This window comes from Mustela nigripes, chromosome 2 (genome assembly GCF_022355385.1).
Source record: "Mustela nigripes isolate SB6536 chromosome 2, MUSNIG.SB6536, whole genome shotgun sequence".
NCBI lineage: Eukaryota > Metazoa > Chordata > Mammalia > Carnivora > Mustelidae > Mustela > Mustela nigripes.
The window spans coordinates 206,512,520-206,530,604 of NC_081558.1; the positions used below are offsets into that span (position 1 = coordinate 206,512,520).

Consider the following 18,085-nt stretch of genomic DNA (forward strand, 5'->3'; position numbering starts at 1 on the left):
CCGCGGATTCCGACCAGACCTGGAAGAAGAGGGAGATCTGACAAGTGACAATGGGAATGGCCCAGATGCGGAGACCACGGCAGCAACACACAGGAAGGAAGGAAGGAAGGAAAAAAGATAGGATAGGATAGGATAGGATATAACCCAGGGGAAAAGGGACTTCTGTTTCACTGGCTCAAACTATTTGAGAAAAGTCTTTTTTTTTCTTTTTTTTAATTCTATTTATTTATTTATTTATTTGACAGACCGAGATCACAAGTAGGCAGAGAGGCAGGCAGAGAGAGAGGAGGAAGCAGGCTCCCAGCTGAGCAGAGAGCCCGATGCGGGGCTCCATCCCAGGACCCTGGGATCAGGACCCTGGGATCATGACCGGAGCTGAAGGCAGAGGCTTAACCCCCTGAGCCACCCAGGCACCCCAGGAAAACAGTCTTGAGAGACGAAATGGGGAAAGCAAGGTTGGGACCAAAGGGCCTTTGAAAATTTGAACTCGGGATGCCTTGGTGGCTCCAAAGAGCCTGCTTCTCTCTCTGTCTGCTGCTCCCCTGGCTTGTGCTCTCTCTCTCTCGCTCTGACAAATAAATAAACAAAATATTAAAAAGAAAAAAAAAAAAAGTCTGCACTCATGTGGACATATAGGCACCTGGCTGGCTCTGTCCTTACAGCATGTGACTCTTGTGTTGGGAAGTTGGGGATCTTTTTTTTTTTTTTTAATATTTTATTTACTTATTTGACAAAGAGAGAGATCACACGTAGGCAAAACAGCAGGCAGAGAGAGAGAGAGAAGGGGAAGCAGACTCCCTGCTGAGCAGAGAGCATGCGGGGCTCGATCCCAGGACCCGGAGATCATGACCCGAGCCGAAGGCGGAGATTTAACCCACTGAGCCACTCAGGCACCCTGGATTTTGGGATCCTGAGTTCAAGCCCCACATGGGGCGTAGAGTCTACTTTGGTAAATAATCAATCGATTAATAGACAATAAACTCACGGTGAGATATCAGCTTCAGAAAACCTAATGTCTTAGCAGTAAGTGCGCATCCACAGTGCGTGTCCTTCGCTGCTATGAACAGTCTCATGCAGTACTGCGTGGACACTCCTGTGGGTTAAATGCATCCCTCCTCCACCCAAAAAAACAAAAAAACTATATTTAAGTCCTAACTGCTAGCATCTATGAATAGGACCTTATTTGGAAACCGGGTCTTTGCAGATCTAATCAAGTGAAAAGAAGGTCGTATGGACAAGGACAGGTCCTACATCCAATAGCTGGTGTCAGGAGAGACAGAAGGAGAGCTAGACACAGACACTCAGCCCCAAGAAATGAGCGCTGTGTGAAGAAGCGGGCTGGGATTGGGAGTCATCCTGTCACAAGCCCAGGAACACCCGGGCCCCGCAGAGGCTGGAAAAGGCAAGAAAAGACCCTTCCCTCATAGCCTCTGGATGCAGCATGGCCCCGCCAACACCTGGATTTGGGGCTTCTAGCTACCAGACTATGAGACAAGACATTTCTACCGTCTTAAGACATCCAGTCTGAAGGACCTCTTGTGGCAGCCCTAAAATACAAACACAGACACGAATTCAACTTGACCTGAAATTCATCCCTGCTTTAGGACCCTTCAGAGAAGACCAGACAGTTCATGGACCAGGAGGCAACTGTAAGGGAAAAAACCCGAGGTCAAAAGGCACAGCCATGTTAGGAACTGTGGCTGTAAGACCACTGTCTCTGGGGAAGCCTTCTAAAGAAAGGGATGCTGTCTGCTACAAAGTCAACAACTTTCTAATGATTGAGGGTCTGGGTTCAATCCTAGCCTGAAAGGATCCGTCAACAATGGGGCTAATCCTTCCATTGATGTTTAATCACTGGGCTTCTGGGCCGCCCTACAGGCTTTCTCATCTTTGCTCACGCTGGCCAGAATCCACAATATTCTCTATTCTTCCTATTGTCCCAGTCCTAGAGAGCAGCACTTTGCTATTAATCCCCATGTGTAAGTGGATTATGGAACAAGAAAATATGACTTGGGAGATTAAGTTTCCCACTGCCCACCACCAACCCAAAGCTGAATGTGGATTTAATCAGCACAATTTTTCTGATTGTCAAAGGAACCCTACTCACTGCAAAAGCTTTCATAAGAAAGGAAGTTTCCCCCCAGTGTCAATACTGAAAGATACTTCTTGTTGGTATTTTGGCTACATAGTTTACATTATTGATACCCGATGTAATTAAGAGAAATACTTTGTAATTAAAGGAGAAAAAAGGGGGGGGCGCCTGCGTGGCTCAGTGGGTTAAGCCTCTGCCTTCAGCTCAGGTCATGATCCCAGGGTCCTGAGATCGAGCCCAGCATCGGGCTCTCTGCTCAGTGGAGAGTCTGCTTCCCTTCCTCTCTCTCTGCCTGCCTCTCTGCCTACTTGTGATCTCTGTCTCTCAAATTAATCAATTAATTAATTTAAAAATAAATAAATAATAATAAATTTTTTTAAAAAGGAGAAAAAAGGCACTGATGAGATATTTGGGAAGAATCAGAGACAGACCAAAAAAAAAAAAAAAAAAAAAAAAGCGGGGGTGGGGTGTACCCACAGACTGTCTGGGAAAAATGAAAAAGGATGAGCCCAGGTGATCAAAAGCCATTAACCATTTCAACAGTGCTAGATGTCAGAGATGTTCTTCTCATTAAAGGAGGGAATTCAAAGATCTGACCCACAGAGGCTGTTGCAATCCTCAGGGTATGAAACTATGCAACCTGCCTCGTGTCCTAATTAAGCTCTCCATGTCCGAGTTCCAGAAAGTAACTTTTCCAAAAGGAAAAACTGTACCTTAATATTTCCTTGGGAGAGTTTCATTTTCCCCCGAATCATGCATGGTTTTCTAACAACCAAAACATAGCAACGAAGTCCGTATTCCCTGTGACTCTTAGCGGTCGTGGCTATGGGCTGGGCCCCCAGATGTTGGGGTGCAGGCTCCATGCCCCCCGAATAAAGTTCAGGCACTCTACATTGCTAGATGCTGGTTGCTAGGAGGACCATAAATTGATTCTTCCTGACTTGGATGGGACCCAGAACCGCTGTATCACAGGCCGAGATGGCATGGATTAGCACAATTAAAATTCCGAGGCTGTCCATGAGGGATCATTTTAGCCCTTCTCACTCTAATAAGCTGTTAACTAGTCCTGGTATAAAGAATGGGCCGTTAACTTAGATCTCTCTGTCTTTGGCAAGGAGACTCCAAGTTCCTAATGTTAACTAGCAATACCTTGTGAATACATCCGTTTGGTTTTAAACCCCATTTCCTCAAAGAGAGAGGACATCTGGGTGTTCTTTTTTTTTTTTAACTTTTTTTTAAAGATTTTATTTATTTATTTGACAGAGAGAGAGACAGCGAGAGAGGGAACACAGGCAGGGGGAGTGGGAGAGGGAGAAGCATCCTTCCCGCTGAGCAGGGAGCCCCATGTGGGGCTCGATCCCAGGACCCCAACATCATGGGTGTTTTTACTTGAAGCAAGCTGAAACCCCATAATGACAGGCTCCCAGCAATCTTTTTCTTTAAGGCAGTTTGGATGGTTTGCCCAGGACCAAGGCTGTAGGCAGATTCCTTCCCCACATTAAACTTTAACTGTCAGGAGGGAGGAAACGGGAGAGGGGGAAAAAAAAAGACTCCTCTAATTTTTTTTTAAAGATTTTATTTATTTATTTGACAGACAGAGATCAAAAGTGGGCAGAGAGGCAGGCAGAGAGAGAAGAGGGGAAGCAGGCCCCCCGCTGAGCAGAGAGCCCGATGTGGGGCTCGATCCCAGGACCCTGAGATCATGACCTGAGCCGAAGGCAGAGGCTTTAACCCATTGAGCCACCCGGGCGCCCCCAGGATGAACTTTTTTAAATCAACTCAAAAACAACAGATTGTGGCTCAGTCTTCTGCCTTCGACTTGAGACATGATCTTGCCGTCCTGGTATCGAGCCCCCCCAATCAGTGGAGAGTCTGCTTGTCTGTCTCCCTCTGCCCCTACCCACCCCCCAACCCCGCTCATGCTCTCTCACTTAAATAAAATCTTTAAAAAAAAAAATACACTATTAAATTATTAATTAGTGAAAACCAGCTATGAGGTTTCATTTTTTAATTACAACACCATGTTAAAGTTCAATTGATATTCATAGATTGAAATGATGATTTCTAATCAGAGATTTCAAGATGAGATAATTACTCTAACATTCAAAAAATTTTTCTAAAATGTCACAGTGGATCTTGCACGGGACTCTTCTTCTGAAAATGTCTTTAATGCTGCATGAACCGCTTAGGAGGAGTAAGACTGGAGTGATCAGACTGCAGACTGCTCCTCCTGTAACGTTAACTGCCGCCAAGTGCAGGGCTAAGGACCAGCCGTTCGTTACACTGTTATTAGCACTACTGTGCAGTCATTAAGTGGGTGAATTTCTCAAGCACTGAGAAGCTCAAAACCCCTGAAGTTATTATCCAATTTTCTTTCTTGGGTTGCAGTCTTCATCTGTTTATAATCCAATTTTTAAAAACCTTCTATCCTAGGAGCGCCTGGGTGGCTCAGGCAGCTCAGTGTCCCAGCTCCTGGTTTCGGCTCAGGTCTTGATCTCAGGGTTGTGGGACCGATCACTGCATGTGGCGCCTGCTTAAGATTCTCGCTCTCTCCCTCTCTGTCGCTTCCCTCCTCCCTCTAAACAACAACAACAAAAAAAAAAACGCTTTCCATCCTAAAAAGCATACCTTATTAATTTATTCCAACTAAAATAATAGCCAAAATAACCTGATGCTTGATTATTCATTATTAATCTGACATCTCATTTCCAAATATCTAGGAAACCCAAACTCCTTTCCCAAGAAATTTGAATATGTGTTCATAGTTTTTGTGTCTTTTGAATGCAGTATTGTGTCTTTTGAATTTGTGTCTTTTGGATTTCAACCTCAGTACTACTGACTACCAACCAGATCATTCTTTCTTCTAGGGACTGTCCTGTGCATCACAAAGTGTCAGCCTCTAGATGCCTGATTATCTCCTTATATCTAGATAGATACCAGTATAACCTCCCCAACGTGACAACCAAAAATATCTCCAGACATTGCCAAAGGTCCCTGGGGAGCAAACCGCCCTCAGTTAAGCACTTCTGTCCTAACATATAACACAATAGGAAATATCACCCAGCAGAAATTTAAGCCCAAAGCTGATGCCCAAAGACAGCTCACTTTCTAATTCTGCATATATTTCCTTCATGTAGCTCTGGTAAATAAATGACTGAATCATACACAGAGTTTTTGAAGTAAACAGACTATTGTTCTTTTTTTAAATGTGAAATCAAAGGGAGCCAAGAATATTCAAGAAAGAAAAGACAGTCTCTTCAATAAATGGTGCTGGGAAAATTGGATATTCACATGCTAAAGAATGAAATGTGACCCCTCTCTTATACCACTCTCAAAAATTAACTTGAGGCGCACTTGGGTGGCTCAGTGGGTTAAGCCTCTGCCTTTGGCTCAGGTCATGATCTCAGGGTTCTGGATGGAGCCTCACATCGGGCTCTCTGCTCTACAGGGAGCCTACTTCCCTCTCTTTCTCTGCCTCCTCTCTGCCTACTTGTGATCTCTCTCTGTCAAATAAATAAATAAAATCCTTTAAAAAATTAACTTGAAATGCATTAAAGACTTAAATGTAAGACAGAAACCACGACACTCCTAGAAGAAAACATAAGAAGACAGCTCCTTGACATGGGGCTTGGTAATGATTTTCTGGAAATCATGTCTAAAAGCACAGCAGCAGAATCAAAAATAAAGTGGGTCTATATCAAACTTAAAAGCTTCTACATGGCGGCACCTGGGTGGCTCAGTGGGTTAAAGCCTCTGCCTTCAGCTCAGGTCATGGTCCCAGGGTCCTGGGATCAAGCCCTGTGTCAATCTCTCTGCTCGACAGGGAGCCTGCTTCCTCCTCTCTCTCTGCCTGCCTCTCTGCCTACTTGTGATCTCTCTCTGTCAAATAAATAAATAAAATATTTTAAATAAATAAATAAACTCTTAAAAAAAAAAAAAAGGTTCTACATACCAAAAGAAACCACCAACAAAGTGAAAAAGCAACCCACCAAAATAGGAAAAAGGATTTGCAAGCCATCTATCCAATTAGGGGTGAATATCCAAAACATAAAAAGGGGAGGGGCTCAGTTGGTTAAGCTTCTGTCTCCCTTCAGCTCAAGCTGTGATCTCAGGGTCCTGAAATCAAGCCCCACATCAGGCTCTCTGCTCAGTTGGGAGTCTGCCTCCCCCTCTCACTCTTGCTCTGTGCTCTCTCGCGCGCTCTCTCTCTCTCTGTGTCCCTCTCAAATAAGTGTTTAAAAAAAAAAAGGGAACCCCTACAACTCAACAGCAAAACCCCAAATAACCCAATTAAGAAATGGGCAAAAGATCCGAATACACATTTCTCCAAAGAAGATACCTGAAGGGCCCGCAGCCACTGGAAAAGGGGCTCAGCATCTCTCAGCATCGGGGAAATGCAAAACCCGTGGTGAGATGTCACCTCGTCATCAACGGGCCATCATCAGAAGACAAAAGAGAGCAAAACACTGGGCAGGATGTGGGGACCCTGGAATCTTCATCCATTGCTGGTTGGAAATGTAAAAGGGTGCAGCCACTTTGAAAACAATCCGGCAGTTCCTCAGAATATTGGACAAGGAATTGCCATAAGACCCAGTAATCCTACCCCTAGAATTTGTAGTAATTACCCCTAGAATTTGACCCAGTCAAAAGGTGAAACCGACCCCAAAGTCCATCAATTAATAAATAAATGAATAAAAAGTGGTGTATCCACGTGGTGAAATATTACTGAGCAGTAGAAAGGAATTCTGACCCACGCTGCGACAGGGATGGCCCTTGAAACATGACCCTAAGCCAAAGAACACAGACACAAAAGGCCACATATTCTATAATCCCATTATGTGTAATATCCAGAACAGGCAAATCTACAGAGACGGATACATTCACGGTTACCAGAGGGGAAAGGGAGGCATGGGGACGGGAAGTGAATAGTAACAGGTAGGGGGTATCTTTTGGGGGTGATGAAAATGTTCTAGAATTGATTACGGTGAGGGCTGCCCAACTATAAATCTACCAAAACCACTGAATCGCACTTTAAGGAACTAAAGAGTGCGGTATGTAAATTATATATTAATAAAGCTGTTATCAAAACAAAAGCAACCTGGGGGTGCCCGGCTGGCTCCACTGGTAGAGCATGTGACTCGTGATCGGAGCCTTAGAAATTCAAGCCCCACATCAGGTAGAGATTGCACGGAGCACTGGCTGAGGTGCATAAACTATGAATTTTGGAACACATACACACAAAAAATTAAATTAAATTTTTTAAAAGACCTTAAAAAAATGAAATCTTTAAAAAAAGCAAAGCACAGAAGACCTCATCACACTTACAGAACAGGGTCTTACCATCTTGGTGGTGACGGAGGCTGGGGGTCTAGGGGGACAGGGGGGAGTTGAGAGAAAAGACAGATCAGGGCACCGCTATTCTCACTTTACAAAGGGGAGGTTAAAAGTCAGTCTTCGGAAGTGCCTGCATGGCTCAGTGGGTTAAGCCTCTGCCTTCCGCTCAGTCATGATCCAGGGTCCTGGGATCGAGTCCTGCATCAGGCTCTCTGCTCAGCAGGGAGCCTGCTTCCCCCCCACCCCCACGCCGCCCACCTCTCTCTCTTCTTGTGATCTCGGTCTGTCAAATAAATAAGTAAAATCTTAAAAAAAAAAAAAGTCAGTCTTTGGTTGATGCAGCTAAATTAGAGATCTACAGGCGTAACAGAGCCTGAAGAATGATCAACATAAGAACTATAATGTAACCATCAAAAATCTGGAGTTAGAAGGAAGGCGACAGGAAGCAACAAAGCAGCTAATGGGTCCTGCACCCCAGCAGAGAACAGATAAATTCAAGCGGTACTAGCACATTATTGAGAGATACAAAGACAACCACCGGAAGAGCAAAAAACAAAAGTGAACAAGAAGTGATCATTTCTGGAGAGTACAGGAGTGGGCGGGAGCAGAAAGGAATGGGAACAAAACGCTTTTCGTGGAAGCTCGCCCGTTCCAGGAGTTCGTCAGTGCTAGATGGAGTTATTTACACCTCGTTTTTAGAAAGAAATCAAACTTAGCATTCCCGGAGTTTAAGAACATGGATGAAAGAAGAATACGCTTGGCGGCGGGGGAAAAAAATTACAACTGGACTCCCATCGCTGAGTAAAAACTGTGATTTAAATATATTTGAGCCAGAGACTGCATCCAGATTAAGGCAAACTGGAAATGTACGTTAGATCCTTGAGAGAACAAGAAACGCACACAAAGCCCCAGCCCTCCGGATGGCAGAGGCCAAGAACCTCCTCTGGTCCCAGCTTCCCCATGGCAAGAATATTCAAAAGACCTAATAATGGGGGCACCTCAGTGGCTCAGTGGCATAAGCCTCTGCCTTTGGGTTGGGTCGTGATCCCGGGGTCCTGGGATCGAGGCCCCATCGGGCTCCCTGCTGAGCTTCCCCCCCACCACCACCTGCTTCTCTGCCTACTTGTAATATCTCTCTCTCTATCAAATAAATAAATAAAATCTTAAACAAACAAACAAAAAAAAGACCTAAGAACAGTGGGATCCAAAGGACATTTCAGATGAAAGTAAGTACATATAGCACTCTCCATCCCCCCCAACAATGGACCCATTTTTTTTTTAAAGATTTTATTTATTTATTTGACAGAGAGAGATCACAAGTAGGCAGAAAGGCAGGCAGAGAGAGAGGAGGAAGCAGGCTCCCTGCTGAGCAGAGAGCCCGATGTGGGGCTCGATCCCAGGACCCCGGGACCATGACCTGAGCCAAAGGCAGTGACTTTAATCCACTGAGCCACCCAGGTCCCCCATGGACCCCTGTTTAAACACACATTGGGGTGCCTGGGTGGCTTCCCTTCCTCTCTCTCTCTCTCTCTGCCAGCCTCCCTGCCTACTTGTGATCTCTCTCTCTCTCTGTCAAATAAATAAAATCTTCAAAAAAATAAAAAATAAATAAACACACATTAATCGCGGAAGGGTGGAGGTCAACACACAGCCCACCTCCAGAAGGCAGCAGAATTTGTGATTTCAGACATCACGAGAGTCACAACTCGGACACCTGGGACTTGATTCTGGACAGCTAAAGTAGGGCGCTCCTGAGGGCATCAGATGGTCAATCTGATTGGGACAATAGGTAAGAGGCACGACAGGAATGTCCTCGGGACCCGGGGAGCAGGGAAAGGGGTCCCCATGGCCCCCCGCAGGTCTCAGAACCCAGGGGCCTACGGCCTGCTCAGTGTCCTCACTTACCAAGGACAAGGACATCCTCCTGTCCTGGGAGGAGAAGGACACGCACATTTTGCAAAAAAAAAAAAAAAAAAAAAAAGGTAAAAACTAACACATTACTTCAGTTGGGTCAGGCTCCTTTTAAGTCCAAAAACCCCAAAATCCACATAAGAAGTTCACAACAAGAATAAACCCACGGTTCTGAGTCTCCAGAATGCTGCCCAAACCTGGCTGATGAGTTCCAGAGGCTTCCACAGGCTCCCAGACCTCTCGGCTGGATATCTTCACTCGCCCGCCAGGGACCGCACTCTCCACCCAGCCCAGGGGACAAGGTGGGGTCAAGAGATCTTATCCCTTGGATCCCAAGATGCCTGAGCTGGTCAGGCTTTGGGCTGGAATCCTAAAGATGTCGGAGGCCTCCAACAGGGCTGGGGGAAAGGGGAGGCAAGACAGACCCCCCCCCCCCCGTCCTCAGAGCCCCTCAGACTCAACCTGCAGCCATGAACCCCACCACTACTCTCTTTCTGAAGAGCAAAGGGTAGGAAACTCCAGACTCTGTGTCCATGGTCCCAATAATTTCACAGGGAGCATTTCCAGACCCATTCTGGGACCCCCACCTCCCCCTCCCCCAGAGCTGACCTGGTGGCCTTCCAGGGCCATGATCACCTCGGCAGAGGACAGAGGAATCCAGGAAAAGGAACCAGAACTGATCTCTACTTACAAGCAGCTCCCGGCCAAGGAGGAGGAGGACGAGGGCAGGCGGGAAGACAGGACAGCTCTGGGCTGCAGGCGGCCGTCGCCAAGACAGGTTCCTTCTGCAGAATATCCTGTCTCCTCCGTGGACAGAACAGTGCTTGGGGTTTTTAAGGAAAAGCAACTGAACCTCCATAACCTAATCTCTCGTGCCCTCCCCCGGCCCATCCCAGAGGAAAGCAGGTGGTAATGGGGGGAGGGGGCAGGGCGCCCAGGTCCACTGTCTTCCAACCACTCAATTCCTCTCACTTCTGTATACTGATCTGTTGGTCTTTATTTATTTTTTTTTTTAAGATTTTATTTATTCATTTGACAGACAGAGATCACAAGTAGGCAGAGAGGCAGGCGGGGTGGGGGACTGGAAGCAGGCTCCCTGCTGAGCAGAAAGCCCAATACGATGGGGGGGGGGGGGGGCGGGATGCGGGACTCAGGGCTCGATCCCGGGACCATGAGATCATGACCTGAGCCAAAGCCAGACGCTTTAACCCACTGAGCCACCCAGGCACCCCGATCTGCTGGTCTTGAATAAAATCACGTTCTGTGAGGGCAGTATTGAGGTTAAATAATACAGGTGGCTTTTGTTAAAACCCTCCTCGTTCGTAAATTCATAGTGGCGCTGGGCAGAAAGTGCCTTTCAAATCATAATTGGGTTTTATTGGAGAGCAAGATTCCAGGACCCCCATCTCCCTGGCAGCATCCAAGTGTCCTTCTAGGGAAAGGAACTCTGTGACAGCACCAGAACTCAAAGGACCTTGGCCCATGCTGTAATGCTCCATGCACTCAGCTGAAAAGAACCTTCCCCCCACGGAGCTCTGCCCGGCATCATGACTCTGTTCCACACGCTTTGGAGGCAACAACTGTCGGCGTCCTGTATCATAACAGTGGGGGGCACCCCTCCACTCACTTCTGCTACCGTTTCATGAACTGAGACCCCACTTGCAGGGGAATGCGAGCCTCTGGGCTCAGCCTCGGCCCACCAGGGAGGAGCCTCCTCAGTGAGCAAAAGAGCTCCAAGGTCCTCCAGAAGAATCTCACACAAGCACAGGAGGAATCTTTCTGTAACCACAGTCTAGACCTTTATGAATTTCTTAACGAGGTCCCTGGAGACCCCAGGAACAGTGAAAGTCTTATGCTGGAAGGGTTAGGAAGGAAGGGACAGGCATGGGGAAGGGGCTAGAAGGAAACAACCCACCTAACTATTAATATCCCATACCTTTTACACTGGAGCGTTGTTTTATTTTCAAAACACTCTGTTCCTGGCTGAGGCCTGCTTTATCTTTCAGTGCCTTCTTTATTCAATCTTTCACAAAAAAAAATTATATAATATAAATACATATATATATATATGTGTATATATGTGTATATATGTGTATACATATCATGGTAGGCCAAATCACTTACATATATATATATATATATGTATACACATATACATATGTATACACATACACATATGTATACACATATATACATATATATATATATATATATATATATATATATGTAAGTGATTTGGCCTACCATGATGAGAATTTTCCTTAGGAAACACAGGAGTGATTACTTATAGAAAACTGAACTCTTAGGGATGAAATGACCTGAAGTCTGGAATTGTAAAAAACTGAAAAATTTTGCTGAGGCCTGTTCTTCCTGGTCCTGTACTGAGAAAAATATAAACAAAAAGACAGACATACTCAGAAACACACACTCTACCCATCTGCTTATTTAGAAAGAAAAATGTGGATGTATCTAGACACACACGTCAGGGAGGCACAAACAGGAACACACACGGCCCCCATGAGACCATGTTTGCGACACAAGAGTCCAATGGCTGGAGACGGTAGAAATGCGATCTCTATATTCTCACCTGCCTCCCTCGAGTCCACTAAAGCCCAGTCCCACAAAATGTTTCTCCAGCAGACCACAAGCTCCTTGTGGAGAGGAAAGAACCAACTGCCCACCAGCACACCCAGAAGGCCCTCAACAAAGCTCTGGGGAAGGGATTTCTGGCCAGGGGCTGATAAAACCCTGGGGCTCAGGAGTCCACCCCAAAACTGCAGGAATTTGGGCAAATTTTGGCAGGGAGGAGACTGGACCAGGGCGGCCCTTCCTTTCCACTCTGGGGGGAGGAGAGGAAAGCTGGGAGGGAGAATTTGCAGAGGGAAAGGAGAGAAGTCTTTGTCCCAGCTCCTCAGGTGAGCATTAGAGAGGAGTTAAATTGTCAGCTAATGAGATTTCCGAACCACGTGCTCCCTTTTAAGTCTAGGCCCCCAATTGATTTGATCCCCCGACGACAGTAGGGGGCACAGCTGCCGTTCAGCATCCCTCGGGGCCAGAGAATTCCCAGAACAAGCGCAAGAAGGCTCAGAATCATCGCTGGGAGAACATTAAATAGGTTATCTCGTATATTAATTGAAAACTAGCAATAACGTTACTGGCTCGTTCTGTCGGAGGGCGTCCACCTCCTTGGGGTGACTGAGGCAGGCCCAGGGAGCAGAATGGCATTGGGGGAATTCCCTGGGGGCTCCCGCATCCCCTGGACAGACTACAAGTCCCTCACCTGGTTTCTGTCTGTCTGTATGCTCTTCTGGGCCGCCTAAGACCCCAAAAGTCCATGTTCAAAGGAAAGGTTACTGGACCTAGCTCAGTGATTTGCCCCAACCAGCAAAAGGGTGTGGAAACTAGAAACATTTCTCTCAACACTGTCTTATTTTGTAGCCAAAGCCTGAGATTGTCTCTTTGCAACTCTCTCATTTGGGGTTGTAGAGGAGTTTTTCTTGCTTTTGTTTTTTGTGTATGAAACTGGCTTCGCTCTGCCCTAAAAAAAGATTCGCAAGGCTGAGCTGGTGGGCAGAGGAATAACAAGTCAAAACACATTGATGGTATTTTGAAGACACTTGATGAAATCAATTCTCCCTTCTACCTGCCCTGGTTAGCCCACAGCCTCCACCTTGGGTTTACTTCTCTATTCAAAGATAATTACTTAGCAACTTTGGTGTTTACAGGCCAAGACAACCTCCCTGGCCGGGCTCTTTACAGCCGGGTACAAAAGAGCATTTTCTAGAAACCAAAGATTTACTAAACTTCTGCCGCAAGACCCGGCTCAAATTTCACTTCTACCAGGAAGTGTTCTCTCCCTGCCTTCAGGTATCTCTTTGTTCAAACCTCCCTCCATCCGGGCCCTGAACACTTTGCTCGGCTGCCATTGGTTCAAGTTTTCCTCCTCCAAACCCAGGCCTGGGCCTCAGCATGGCCTCCAGAAGAAGGAGGGAAGAAGAAATAACTGAAACCTAATGGAAATTCAAACACATAAAAAAGGAGCTGAAAGCGATTAGATAACTATAATTAAACCTGAGGCCAAGTAAAACAATCCTTGAGGCTGAAAACAATCCTTCCAGCTTTCTAAAATAAAATAGAAGCCAGGAAAGAACAGCAGAAAAGGGAAAGACAGCGTTCTATCCCCTGGAAAAGATTCCCTCTAAAGGGAAACAACATTCCAGTGTTTCATTTGTGGCAGTCAGTGTGCTAAACTGATTATTTTTATGGTCGTTCAAATCCCCAACCCCATCCCTCCAACAAAGGGGAATACACGTTATCCCCACTTTACAGACTCGGAAACTGAGACGCAGGGAGACTAAGCAGCTCGGCCTGGCTCACTCAGTTTGTGAGTGACACTGAACAGATACTGAAGCCCGAATTTGTCTGATCTCAGCACCCAGGCTCTCAACCTCTTCTCCAGCTCAAAGTGTGCACGGAGTCCGCACGCATGGGTAAGCCGATCGCTACCGCCCGGACTCAAGGATCCCCACAGCTGCTCCGCGGGGCCGCGTGGGTACCAGAAAACCGGGCATGGATTGGCCAGCGTCCCCAAGGGCTCGCGCGCGTCCTTCAAGACTTGCCAGCACGCAGGAAAAGGCAGGCTCGGAATCAACCTGGGCTGATCCGGAGGCAAGGCCAGAGGATGCTACTAGGAGGGCGGTGAGCTTGGCTCGGTCAGCGCCCCGACGGCCGTCAATCTGGGAGAGCTCCTAGCCCGGACAAGGCGTCTCTGGGTGCACGGGGCCTGGGGGCGCCGCGCGCGGCGGGACTCGGCGCGAAGGCGCCGTCTAGTCGTCTTTTCCCTGCAGCATCTCTCCCGGAGGCCGGGGGAGGGGGCGTCACCTGACAGCACGCACCAACTTCTCCCAGCTCGGAGGGGGCGCGCGGCTGCAGCCTCGGCCGGGGGAGCGCAGCGCGCGGCTCTCGCCCAATGGCGAGGTCTGTAAACAAAAGCGGGCCCCACGCGGGTCCCCCACCGGGCGGTGAGCCGCGCCGCGCAGCAGCAGCCGAGCAGCAGAGCCCGCGAGAGGGCGAGGCGGGATCAGGATCAGGATCCGGCTCCGGGAGTCCACGCACAGCCCCCGGGGCCCGCACCCGGACCATTGTCTGCGCGCGCGCAGACTACCGCTTTAAATGCCTCCTCCCCGGTCAGCCGCGGGTCCCCGGCCCTAGGTGCCGGTCCCCAGGCTCTCCGCCCCGGGTGTCCGGCCCTGATCGCGGCGCGGATCGCCAAGGTGAGCGCCCGTAACGTCGCCGAAAACCCAGGCCTGGAGGTGCCCAAGTCAGGGACGGAGACACACACACACAGACACACACGCGCGCGCACGCACACGCACGCCCTCCCCGAAGTTGATAAAAATCAGCCGACAAATACAAAGTGCCGCCGCCGCCGCAGGTCAGCGCCGACCTCCTGCTGCCGAGAGGACCGAATGCCAACGTCTGGACACTGTCACTTTCACTCGGCACCGGGCACCTGGGCGCCTCGAGCTCGTCTCCCTCCCGACAGCTGCCTCGCGCGAGGGATGTCTCCTCCAGCCTCCCGCGTCGCCAGCTCCTCACCTTCCAAGTGTGTGAACACGAAAACAATACGAGTAAAGCCCGATCGGGGGGAGCTAGGACCCGCCGGGAGCCCCAGTGTGCGGGAGACAGGGGTCAGGACGTGCCCGCCACAGGCAGAGCGGCTCAGGGCATCCTCACCGCGGTCCCTCGGGGCGGCTTCGGACAGCTGGCCCGCGCCCTCCAGGCCCGCGGTACTCACCCGCGACGCGCGTCCCGGATCTCCGCGACGGGGCCGCGGACAATGCGGGGACGCGGGGCTCCTGGGGCTGCGGGCGCCGAGGCGTTCGCGGCGCTGCAGAGCTGCGCGCCCGACGGCGGCGGCGCTGCTCGGCCCGGCCGCTCTCCGGCCCGCTCGCCGTCTGCCAATGGGAGCTGTCAGGGCGCCTCTGCCGGCGGCCTCGGGGGCGGAGCCACGGGAGCCCGTGGGAAACCGAGCTCCGATTGGGTCGCCTGACAATCGCTCCGCCTCCAGGCGCCCAATCAGAGGCGGCGGATACAGGAGCGGGGCGTTCAGAGTTGGGCAGGAGAGTGACAACAGGAGCACGCTGGGTACCCGCGCTGCATCCCGGCCCGTGGCGCCCGGCTGGAAGGATGCGGGCGCCGCGCGTCCCGGCGCTGCCACCCCGCAAGGCGCCGGCGGCGAGGCCTGGGGAAAGCAGTGGAAAGCCGCCGAGGCGCGGCGGGCTGGGGAACGGCGAGGGAGCCCTAACAAAGCAGCTTCGGGAGGGCCGAGCGGCCTCCGCCTCCTCCGGCTATAGGTCGGCGAAGCTGCCTGTCACTCTGCATAGGTGGAGGTGGCCAATGACGTACAGAGAAGGAGCTCGAGTTGGCGCGCGCGCGCGGCTTGGCATCAGTGGGATTGGTCGGAGGTAAAGGATTTTCCTGCCACCTAAGGCTGAGAGGGAAGGGGAACGGAACGGGGGAGGGGAAGAGCCAAAAAGCGTACCTGCGACACGTGGTCTGGCTCGGGAAGCGTGTGCCTGGCTCTAGGGGGAGACAGGAACTTTTTTACGAGAGGCAGAAAAGCCTTAACGTAATCCCTCCCTGTGGATCGTGGGGGATGTTAGCGCCAGCCGGGCTCCAGGTGGGGCACGGTGGCCTTAACCGAATCCTGGGGAGCCCTGGACTCCCCAAGGTGACTCACCTTACCCAGCGAGTGAAATTAAAATCACAGCGCGGGGCTTGGGCCCTACATTCACCTACTGGGCAGAATACGGGACCGGCAAGGTCCACACAGAACTCCTGGTTCCTTCTGCAAAATCCGGAAATGATGCTTGCCCTTTACCTTTCGCAAGCTTGTGGGGGACACTGAAGTCGGGACGTGACGGTAGAGACTAACGAAGCTTTCCTCACATCGGGACGGTGCCCCCTCCTCCCTTTAAGAGCTTAGACTTCACCATAAAGAGCAAAACTGGGGGGGGGGGGGGCGGGGTGCGCCGGGGTGGCTCGGTGGGTTAAAGCCTCTGCCTTCAGCCCAGGTCGTGATCCCAGCGTGTTGGGATCGAGCCCCTCATCAGGCTCTCTGCTTGGCGGGAAGCCTTCTTCCTCCTCTCTCTCTCTCCCCGCCTACTTGTGATCTCTGTTTGTCAAATAAAGCAATTTAAAAAAAAAAAAAAAAAAGAAAGAAAGAACAAAGCCTGGGGTTAATATTCCTTAACAACCTGGGGGGTGGGAAGGCCTGGGCTCCCCGGGTTACCTGGTTGAAAACAAAAGCCATTGCCTGTGTCCTAGAGGATAAACCTGACTGGAAAACTAAAAATCACTCCCTGATGACTTCTCCCTCCCCCTTCTCCCTTCTGTTCTCACCTACTTGCCAAATCCATGCCCTCCCCCAGATTTCTCTTGCCAGACCACATCAAAGGCCTTCAGTGTCTTTGTACCCCATCCCTCCTGAAATCTAGTCTCCCCTCTGCAGAATCATCCTTCTAAACAGAAAAATCTCATTTGTGCTCCCTCACCATTGGGCTCCTCACTTTTTGTCCAGAATACCAACCCCCTCCCAGCCCCTCTAATTTCCCATCATGTAACTAGCTCCTACCCATTCTTCAGAACCTAGTTTTGCAGGCAATGCGTCCATGCAGTAGACATTTGCTGAATTCCAACTGTGCAGCGATCTTGTGGACACTGGAAACCTCCTGTATCCAGTCAAAGTTAGAGATCCACATACCCTGCCCCCAGGGCTCCCACTTCCCCCTGTACTGAGGCTGAAATTGCCAGTTACATATGTCCTCTGCCACCAGCACAGCACTCCACTCCATCCAGAATCTCATCTGTCTTGTTCTCTTCTGTTTCCCAGGGCCTACCACAGTTCTTGGCATATTGGGGGCACTCAAAAATATTTAATCAATAAATAGAGAGGAGCTATAATTAGGGGTAAGAGCTTGGAAGATCTGAAGTGCTTTTAAAGCATCCGTTTTGAAAAAAATGATTAGGATAGTAGTCAAGAGTGGTATGTCCACTAGGTGCCAGGATGGGTGTTACAGGGAGCTTTCCGAGTGAAGTTTGTGAGATTTTCCAAAAGACATCATTTCAAAAAACTACCTTCATCTCAGCCGATACCTTGCCCAAGCTTCTCAATGGAGAATCAATCATTCCTTGGCAAAGCTTTCATTTCATGAGAAAAGAGCAATTTCTTAAGTGGTTACAAGTCATCATATTGGAAGAATATATATATACATTCATATATATATATATATATATATATATATATATATATTTTTTTATATATTTTTAGTTTTCCCCCAAGTATGTTCAGAAGTGCATTTGGCCGGGACTGCCTACTCTCAACTCACAGTTCATCATTTTCTAGCTATGCCCTGGGCAAGTGACTTTACACCTCTATGCCTCGGTTTCCCCATCCTTATAACTGATATGACAGTAGTGCCCACCATATAGGGTTGGTATGAGGATGAATGAGTTCATATTAGGCATGAGCTTAGAAGAGTGCCTGGCACATAGTAACATTAAACAATGTTTATGAAAGAAACATCTCCCAGGGTGCCAGGGTGGCTCCGTCGGTTAAGCGTCCCACTCTTGATTTCAGCTCAGGTCATGATCTCAGAGTCGTGAGATCCAGCCCCGAGTCCGGCTCCATGCTGAGCAAGGAGTCTGCTTGAGATTCAGTCCTTCCCCCTCTTACCCCTCCCCCTG

At 49.2% G+C, this 18,085-nt stretch overlaps 1 protein-coding gene across 2 annotated transcripts in view; it reads right to left on the reverse strand.

Moving 5' to 3' along the window:
• The window catches only part of TIAM1 (TIAM Rac1 associated GEF 1), a 383,207-nt gene extending 367,942 nt beyond the window's left edge, over positions 1-15,265 (reverse strand). The window contains exon 1 of one of the 2 annotated variants that reach the window (XM_059392241.1): positions 15,135-15,265. The gene's annotated coding sequence lies outside the window, so the exon portion shown is untranslated. Of the gene's footprint in view, positions 1-14,783; positions 14,803-15,134 lie in introns of those variants that run through there. The other variant, XM_059392243.1, reaches the window with a different exon arrangement.
• Positions 15,266-18,085: the final 2,820 nt, after the last annotated feature.